We start from the raw sequence: 9889 nt of genomic DNA on the forward strand, positions 1-9889 counted from the left end.
ACACTCAGGTTATTTCTTGGGAAACTAGCTCTCCTTTTCGGACTCTCGTGTTGGCCTCTGATGCAATGTTGCATTTAACTTTGAGTCCCTGGGGGTTGATTGCAGAGCTAAAGGGAATCAGAGGACAACTCAGATGCCGTCCTCCTCGGCTGTTGACCTTCGGGGAGGTGAGTACCTTCACTAGACTCACCTGTCTGCTCTTCCTCCTCATTTAGCTTAGCTCCACCCTCTGCCTGTGAATTCTCACAGACTTCAGCACTGAGTGGTGAGGCCTCTACAGGCCCCTCTCCTTTTTGCTCCTCACTTCCAATCCAAGCTTTTAGCGGGAAGTTTGAATTTATTGGGTCAACCTCTTCACTTTGTTCACCAACTGCCACCTCTGGTCCTTCTCTTTGTTGGCTTGACTGTGGCTTTACCGTCTTTAATTTGTTGGCAAAAGATTTAGGGCAATCTCAGAAGAGGTGATTTAATTCTCCACAGAGATTACATTTCCTGCCATTTGGACACTCTCCAAAAGTGTCCCCAATTTCTCTGCACTTCCCACATATCACCTTGGTACAAGCCTCAACCAGGTGCCCATGCTCACCACACTTGCGGCAGAGCTTGGGCTGCCCCTGGTACTGGATGTAACCTCGGTTTTCGAGGTGGCCAGAGTGTCACTTTGCATCTCCGCCCACCCGCTGCACTGAGCACTCTTCAGCCCTTTTAAATGGTATAACTTTGCACTCCCGCACGCTCCAGCGAGCACCATTCAAGCAACAACTTTGCACTCCAGCTTCAAACATCGGCACAGTCGCAACAAGTAAGGCAACTCTACTCAGAGAAGTCACTCTGCACAGTAACAAGATTTCTTTTGCACAGACAGAAAGGGCTTCACCCGCAAAGGTAAAGCCTGCCAAAAATAGCAACAACTCATTAGTGCTGCTCTCCACGGAAGTCTTTAGTAAAAGGCGAAAGACTTGTACATTATGAAGAGAAACCAGAGTACGATTATCTGTCACTGCGGGAGCAGGGCATCAGGCTAGTTGGCATAGCCACCTTCCCCATGGTGAGCTTTGCTTGGTTGAGACGCTTGCTCCCCCTCCATGCTCCTCGGCTGACCAAGTAGGAAAAATCGGGCCCTATTCGATGGCTGCCTTGTCTTTTACTCTGTGCAAAAGACAAGGCAGCCACAAACACCACGGGAACACTGTATTGAGGCTTTGTTCTGACCGCTCATTCAGTGTCGCGTTTCTTTCAAGTAATTCTCCCGGTTAGCCCGCACTCGGCTTGCCCCCAGAGCTGTGTTAAAGTCTACTTCGCATTCACTCTCTTTTCTCAGCAGACTAAAAGAAAGTTTCATCTTGGGCTCCCTGAAACTTCCATCCTGCACCACTGTTTGCTTTTTCACAAGAGCAGAGAAGAGCGCACCGTTCCCAGCGGCACTGCAGTACCGGGTCGATGCTTGGAGTGAACGGAGCAAGCTCCTTTTTCAACTCCTATTGCTAAAAATCAATTTAATATGTAGTCCTCGTACAAAGGCCATATCAGATATTAAACTGATAAGAACAGGTACTACACTTGATCTTAGCCAAAAGGCCGAGAAGTGATATCTGTCCACTGGTTCACGTCCAAGGGCCCTTCCTGGCACAATGCGCACTTGTAGCGGTGTTCTTTTTATGGCCATAGGTGGCCAGAGTGTCACTTTGCACCTCCGCTGCACTGAGCACTCTTCAGCCCTTTTAAATGGTATAACTTTGCACTCCCGCACGCTCCAGCAAGCACCATCCAAGCAACAACGTTGCACTCCAGCTTCAAACATCGGCACAGTTGCAACAAGTAAGGCGACTCTACTCAGAGAAGTCACTCTGCACAGTAACAAGATTTCTTTTGCACAGACGGAAAGGGCTTCACCCGCAAAGGTAAAGCCTGCCAAAAATAGAAACAACTCATTAGTGCTGCTTTCCACGGAAGTCTTTAGTAAAAGGCGAAAGACTTGTACGTTATGAAGAGAAACCAGAGTACGATTATCCATCACTGCGGGAGCAGGGCATCAGGCTAGTTGGCATAGCCACCTTCCCCATGGTGAGCTTTGCTTGGTTGAGACGCTTGCTCCCCCCCTTGCTCCTCGGCTGACCAAGTAGGAACAATCGGGCCCTATTCGATGGCTGCCTTGTCTTTTACTCTGTGCAAAAGACAAGGCAGCAACAAAAACACCACGGGAAAACCGTATTGAGGCGTTGTTCTGACCGCTCATTCGGTGTCGCGTTTCTTTCAAGCAATTCTCCCGGTTAGCCCACACTCGGCTCGCTCCTAGAGCCGTGTTAAAGTCTACTTCGCATTCATTCTTGTTTCTCAGCAGACTCTTGGGATTTTATCTATAAAATGAATTCCTTCACTCAAACTATGTTAAAACTGCTTTGTCCTTCATATTTACCATGTCTAGAAAGATTTAAACAAAAAAAACAACGTTGTACTTTGCAGTAAAAGACAGAGCAAATCTAAAGTTTCATGAATCCGAGAATAAGCTTACTTTCATGAGTTCTTCACGATTTGGGATTTTGCTATAAAATGAATTCCTTCACTCAAACTAAATCGCTAATCTGTTACATGTAAGGCAGATGTCAAATTCACCGAAATAGGATCTAAGGGTATTCGGCCAATCGAGCTGTAGCAGCTTCGGTAAAAGAGTATAAGTTGAAGAGTTTGTGAATAAAGGTGTGCGCACACATAGTGAGCTGTAGGAAAATAGGCAGGGAGCAATGCCGGCTGGGGTATATGTTCTTGTATGTTGTCTGACTGTTTGATTTGAATGTGTTGTGTAAGTGTCCCGTTGAATGTTACATGTTTGGGCTTTGACACGCTTCACTGTGGTTGTTAACTGTGTGGTGTGTCCTGAAATGTTATATGTTTGGGCTGTGTGACATGCTTAATGCTTGTCAGTAGCTACCCACTTATTCATATATAGCAACTGACAACATAAGAAGTCCGGACATACTTTGATAGTAGTTGTAGAAGTATCCTTATTGATAATAGATAAACTAATTCATAGTGATAGAACAGTAGATGAACAGGTGCCTGCACATGTCTCACGAAAATAAAATGGGTGTATGATTGCTGACGGCAGAGCAATACTGCCAAACTTATGAGTTCTTGTGGCAAACTTGATTCAGTGTCTTGACGTGTATACGCTGTTTCGCTGACTTGATTGTCACAAGAAACAAAGTGTGTTTGATAAGATCCGACCATTTTATTACGGGAGGATCAGTATCAGTATTCGGCTGCAAGTAGGTGTGAATGTCCAACCATAATTTGTAAAAAGCGGGTAAGAAAAGGTTCTCATGCCCGACTATACATTAACAAAAGCGGGAGGAGAGGTCTTCGGATGAGAGTGGGTGAGAATTTCCAACCATAATCTATAAAATGCGGTGAAGAAAAAGGTGTGAATGCTACATAGAACACTCAAAAGTGGAGCGGAAGTGTTCGGCTGCAAGAAGGTGTGAATGTCCGACTATATTTGGTGAAAAGTAGGTGAAGCAAGGTCTGAATGCCCAACCTTACATCATCAAAAGCGAGATCAGGTGTTTGGCTGCAAGAAGGCCATAGTTTGCCAAAAGCGGGTAAGGTGCGAATGACCGACTAAATATCAACAAAAGTGGGGGCGGAGGTCTTCGGATGCAAGTGGGTGTGAATATCCCACCATACAAGTATGGTGGAGAGGAAGCTGTGAATGGCCGACCATAGTAAAAAGCGGGTGAGAAAAGGTGCGAATGTCCACCATTATACACCATCAAAACAGGGAGCGGAGGTGTTTGGCTGCGACAAGGTGTGAATGTCCACCCATAATTAATGAAAAGCGGGCAACAAGTAGGTTTGAATGCCCAACCATACATCATCAAAATAAGGAGCGGAGGTGTTCCGTTGTAAGAAGTTATGAATGTCCGACCATAGTTGGTAAAAAGCGGGTAAGAAAAGGTTAAAATACCCGACTGTACACAATCAATAGCGGGAGCGGAGTTGTTCGGCTACTAAAAGGTGTGAAAGTCCGACCAAGTTTTGTAAAAAGCGGGTAAGAAAAGGTTCGAATGCCCGACAATTTATGATCAAAAGAGGGAGCGGAGTTGTTCAGCTGCAAGAAGGTCTGAATGTCCATCAATAATTGCTAGAAAAAATTGAAAGTAAAAATTTTGAAAATCAAACCGCACATGATCATAAGTGGGAGAGGAGGTGTTCAGCTGCAAGAAGGTGTGAATGTCCACCCATAATTACTGAAAAATGGGTAAAAAAAAGGTGCGAATACCCAACCATACATCATCAAAAGCAGCTGTGGATGTGTTCGGCTTCAAGAAGGTTTGAACGTCCAACCAAAGTTTGTAAAAAGCAGTTAAGAAAAGTTTCGAATATCCAACCAAACATAATCAAAAGCGGGAGCAGAACTGTTCGACTGCAAGTAAGTGTGAATGTCAGATCATAATTTGCAAAACAACAACTATACACCATCAAATGCGGGAGCGGAGTTGTTCGTCTGTTAGTAGGTGTGAATCTCCGACCATAATTGCTGAAAAATGTGTTAGAAAAGGTAAGAATGCCGGTCCATACATCATCAAAAGCGAGAGAGGTGGTGTTCTGCTGAAAGTAGGTGTGAATGTCCAGCTATAATTACTCACAAACAGGTAAGAAAATGTAGTATTGCCAGATCATACATGATCAAAACAGGGAGCGGAGGTGGTTCAGCTGCAAGAAGGTGTGAATGTCCGACTAAAGTTCAAATATATTCACAAAAGCGGGAGGAGAGGTCTTGGGATGAGAGTGGTTGAGAATTTCCAACCATAATCCATAAAATGCGGTGAAAAAAAGGTGTGATAGAACACTAAAAGGTGGAGCAGACGTGTTCCGCTGTAAGAAGGTGTGAATGTCCGACCATAGTTTGTAAAAAGCGGGTAAGAAAAGGTTAAAATACCCGACTGTACACCACCAATAGCGGGAGCAGGGTTGTTCGGGTACAAGAAGGTGTGAAAGTCCACCCATGGTTTGTAAAAAGCGGGTAACAAAAGGTTCGAATGCCCGAATATATACTATCAAAAGCGGAAGCGGAGGTGTTCGGCTGCAAGTAGGTGTGAATGTCCAGCCATAATTACTCACAACCGGGTAAGAAAAGGTAGTATTGCCAGACCATACATAATCAAAACAGGGAGCAGAGGTGGTTCAGCTGCAACGTGTGAATGTCTGACTATAGTTTGCAAAAAGCGGGTAAGACAAGGTGCGAATAACCGACAATGTATGATCAAAAGAGGGAGCGGAGGTGTTCGGCTGCGAGGTCTGAATGTCCAACCATAATTTCTAAAAACCAGGTAAGAAAAGGCTCGAAAGCCCGACTATACACCATCAAAAGCGGAAGCGGAGGTGTTCGGCTTCAAGAAGACGTGTACCTCCGAACAAAGTTTGTAAAAAGCAGTTAAGAAAAGGTTCGAATATCCAACCAAACATAATCAAAAGCGGGAGCAGAGCTGTTCGACTGCAAGTAGGTGTGAATGTCAGATCATAATTTGCAAAAAGCTGATGAGAAAGGGTGAGAATGCCCGACTATACACCATCAAATGCGGTAGCGGAGTTGTTCGGCTTTGAGTAGGTGTGAATGTCCAGCCAAAATTACTCACAAACGGGTAAGAAAAGGTAGTATTGCCAGACCATACATGATCAAAACAGGGAGCGGAGGTGGTTCAGCTGCAAGAAGGTCTGAATGTCCGACTAAAGTTTGTAAAAAGCGCGTAAGACAAGGTGCGAATGCCAGACAATGTATGATCAAAAGAGGGAGCGGAGGTGTTAGGTTGCAAGAAGGTCTGAATGTCCAACCATAATTTGTAAAAACCGGGAAGAAAAGGCTCGAAAGCCCTACTATACACCATCAAAAGCGCGAGCAGAGGGGTTCAGCTGCAAGAAGGTCTGAATGTCCATCAATAATTTCTTTAAAACATGAAAGAAAATTTTCGAATATCAAACCGCACATGATCATAAGCGGGAGAGGATGTTTTCAGCTGCAAGACGGTGTGAATGTCCACCCATAATTCCTGAAAAATGGGTAAAAAAAGGTGCGAATGCCCAACCATACATTATCAAAAGCAGCTGTGAATATCAGATCATAATTTGCAAAAAGCTGATGAGAAAGAGTGAGAATGCCCGACTATACACCATCAAATGCGGGAGCGGAGTTGTTTGTCTGTGAGTAGGTGGGAATGTCCGACCATAATTGCTGAAAAATGTGTTAGAAAAGGTAAGAATGCCGGTCCATACATCATCAAAAGCGAGAGAGGTGGTGTTCTGCTGAAAGTAGGTGTGAATGTCCAGCCATAATTACTCACAAACGGGTAAGAAAAGGTAGTATTGCCAGACCATACATAATAAAAACAGGGAGCGGAGGTGATTCAGCTGCAAGAAGGTCTGAATGTCCGAGCATAGTTTGTAAAAAGCGGGTAAGAAAAGGTTTGAATGCCCGAAAATACACCATCAAAAGAGGGAGCGGACGTGTTCCACTGTAAGAAGGTGTGAATGTCCGACCAGAGCTGGTAAAAAGCGGGTAAGAAAAGGTTAAAAAACCCAACTGTACACAATCGATAGCGGGAGCAGATGTGTTCGGCTACAAGAAGTTGTGACAGTCCGACCATGGTTTTATAAAAAGCGGGTAAGAAAGGGTGCGAATGCCCGACAATGTATGATCAAAAGAGGCAGCGGAGGCTTTCGGCTACAAGAAGGTTTGAATGTCCGACCATAGTTTGTAAAAAGCGGGTAAGAAAAGGTTCGAATGCCCGACTATACACCATCAAAAGCGGAAGCGGAGGTGTTCCGCTGTAAGACGGTGTGAATGTCCGACCATAGTTGGTAAAAAGCGGGTAAGAAAAGGTTAAACTACCCGACTGTACACAATAAATAGCGGGAGTGGAGTTGTTCGGCTGCAAGAAGGTGTGAACGTCCGACCAAAGTTTGTAAAAAGCAGTTAAGAAAAGGTTCGAATATCCAACCAAACAAAATCAAAAGCGGGAGCAGAGCTGTTCGACTGCAAGTAGGTGTGAATGTCCAGCCATAATTACTCACAACCGGGTAAGAAAAGGTAGTATTGCCAGACCATACATAATCAAAACAGGGAGCAGAGGTGGTTCAGCTGCAACGTGTGAATGTCTGACTATAGTTTGTAAAAAGCGGGTAAGACAAGGTGCGAATAACCGACAATGTATGATCAAAAGAGGGAGCGGAGGTGTTCGGCTGCGAGGTCTGAATGTCCAACCATAATTTCTAAAAACCAGGTAAGAAAAGGCTCGAAAGCCCGACTATACACCATCAAAAGCGGAAGCGGAGGTGTTCGGCTTCAAGAAGACGTGTACCTCCGAACAAAGTTTGTAAAAAGCAGTGAAGAAAAGGTTCGAATATCCAACCAAACATAATCAAAAGCGGGAGCAGAGCTGTTCGACTGCAAGTAGGTGTGAATGTCAGATCATAATTTGCAAAAAGCTGATGAGAAAGGGTGAGAATGCCCGACTATACACCATCAAATGCGGTAGCGGAGTTGTTCGGCTTTGAGTAGGTGTGAATGTCCAGCCAAAATTACTCACAAACGGGTAAGAAAAGGTAGTATTGCCAGACCATACATGATCAAAACAGGGAGCGGAGGTGGTTCAGCTGCAAGAAGGTCTGAATGTCCGACTAAAGTTTGTAAAAAGCGCGTAAGACAAGGTGCGAATGCCAGACAATGTATGATCAAAAGAGGGAGCGGAGGTGTTAGGTTGCAAGAAGGTCTGAATGTCCAACCATAATTTGTAAAAACCGGGAAGAAAAGGCTCGAAAGCCCTACTATACACCATCAAAAGCGCGAGCAGAGGGGTTCAGCTGCAAGAAGGTCTGAATGTCCATCAATAATTTCTTTAAAACATGAAAGAAAATTTTCGAATATCAAACCGCACATGATCATAAGCGGGAGAGGATGTTTTCAGCTGCAAGACGGTGTGAATGTCCACCCATAATTCCTGAAAAATGGGTAAAAAAAGGTGCGAATGCCCAACCATACATTATCAAAAGCAGCTGTGAATATCAGATCATAATTTGCAAAAAGCTGATGAGAAAGAGTGAGAATGCCCGACTATACACCATCAAATGCGGGAGCGGAGGTGTTCGGCTCTGAGTAGGTGGGAATGTCCGACCATAATTGCTGAAAAATGTGTTAGAAAAGGTAAGAATGCCGGTCCATACATCATCAAAAGCGAGAGAGGTGGTGTTCTGCTGAAAGTAGGTGTGAATGTCCAGCCATAATTACTCACAAACGGGTAAGAAAAGGTAGTATTGCCAGACCATACATGATCAAAACAGGGAGCGGAGGTGGTTCAGCTGCAAGAAGGTGTGAATGTCCGACTAAAGTTCAAATATATTAACAAAAGCGGGAGGAGAGGTCTTCGGATGACAATGGTTGAGAATTTCCAACCATAATCTATAAAATGCGGTGAAAAAAAGGTGTTATAGAACACTAAAAGGTGGAGCGGAAGTGTTCGGCTGCAAGAAGGTGTGAATGTCCGACTATATTTGGTGAAAAGCAGGGGAAGCAAGGTCTGAATGCCCAACCTTACATCATCAAAAGCGAGATCAGAGGTGTTTGGCTGCAAGAAGGCCATAGTTTGCCAAAAGCGGGTAAGGTGCGAATGACCGACTAAATATCAACAAAAGTGGGGGCGGAGGTCTTCGGATGCAAGTGGGTGTGAATCTTCCACCATACAAGTATGGTGGAGAGGAAGCTGTGAATTGCTGACCATAGTTTGCAAAAAGCGGTTGAGAAAAGGTGCGAATGTCCAACCATACATGATCAAAACAGGGAGCGGAGGTGTTTGGCTGCGACAAGGTGTGAATGTCCACCCATAATTAATGAAAAGCGGGCAAGAAGTAGGTTCGAATGCCCAACCACACATCATCAAAAGCAGGAGTGGATGTGTTCGGCTACAAGAAGGTTTGAATGTCCGAGCATAGTTTGTAAAAAGCGGGTAAGAAAAGTTTCGAATGCCCAAACATACACCATCAAAAGAGGGAGCGGACGTGTTCCGCTTTAAGAAGGTGTGAATGTCCGACCAGAGTTGGTAAGAAGCGGGTAAGAAAACGTTAAAAAACCTGACTGTACACAATCAATAGTGGGAGCGGATGTGTTCAGCTACAAGAAGGTGTGACAGTCCGACTATGGTTTGTAAAAAGTGGGTAAGAAAAGTTGCAAATGCCCGACAATGTATGATCAAAAGAGGGAGCGGAGCTTTTCGGCTACAAGAAGGATTGAATGTCCGACCATAGTTTGTAAAAAGCGGGTAAGAAAAGGTTCGAATGCCCGACTATACACCATCAAAAGCGGAAGCGGAGGTGTTCCGCTGTAAGACGGTGTGAATGTCCAACCATAGTTGGTAAAAAGCGGGTAAGAAAAGGTTAAACTACCCGACTGTACACAATCAATAGCGTGAGTGGAGTTGTTCGGCTACAAGAAGGTGTGAAAGTCCGACCATGGTTTGTAAAAAGCGGGTAAGAAAAGGTTCGAATTCCCGAATATATACCATCAAAAGCGGAAGCGGAGGTGTTCGGTTGCAAGAAGGTTTGAACGTCCGACCAAAGTTTGTAAAAAGCAGTTAAGAAAAGCGTCGAATATCCAACCAAACAAAATCAAAAGCGGGAGCAGAGCTGTTCGACTGCAAGTAGGTGTGAATGTCCAGCCATAATTACTCACAAATGGGTAAGAAAAGCTAGTATTGCCAGACCATACATGATCAAAACAGGGAGCGGAGGTGGTTCAGCTGCAACGTGTGAATGTCTGACTATAGTTTGTAAAAAGCGGGTAAGACAAGGTGCGAATGCCCAACAATGTATGATCAAAAGAGGGAGCGGAGGTGTTCGGCTA

General features: G+C 44.6%; 3 non-coding genes across 3 annotated transcripts; all 3 read right to left on the reverse strand.

Annotated features, from left to right (window-relative positions):
- Positions 1-874: 874 nt before the first annotated feature.
- On the reverse strand, positions 875-988 carry LOC140308303 (U5 spliceosomal RNA). Its single transcript, XR_011916262.1, has one exon. It is a non-coding gene; the product is annotated as a U5 spliceosomal RNA (small nuclear RNA).
- A 411-nt stretch (positions 989-1399) lies between these two features.
- Positions 1400-1590, reverse strand: LOC140307824 (U2 spliceosomal RNA). The gene has a single exon (XR_011915853.1). It is a non-coding gene; the product is annotated as a U2 spliceosomal RNA (small nuclear RNA).
- A 300-nt stretch (positions 1591-1890) lies between these two features.
- Positions 1891-2004, reverse strand: LOC140308179 (U5 spliceosomal RNA). Its single transcript, XR_011916149.1, has one exon. It is a non-coding gene; the product is annotated as a U5 spliceosomal RNA (small nuclear RNA).
- Positions 2005-9889: the final 7885 nt, after the last annotated feature.

The sequence above is a fragment of the Leuresthes tenuis genome, unplaced genomic scaffold (assembly GCF_036924035.1).
Source record: "Leuresthes tenuis unplaced genomic scaffold, fLeuTen1.0.hap1 SCAF_5, whole genome shotgun sequence".
Classification (NCBI taxonomy): Eukaryota; Metazoa; Chordata; class Actinopteri; order Atheriniformes; family Atherinopsidae; genus Leuresthes; species Leuresthes tenuis.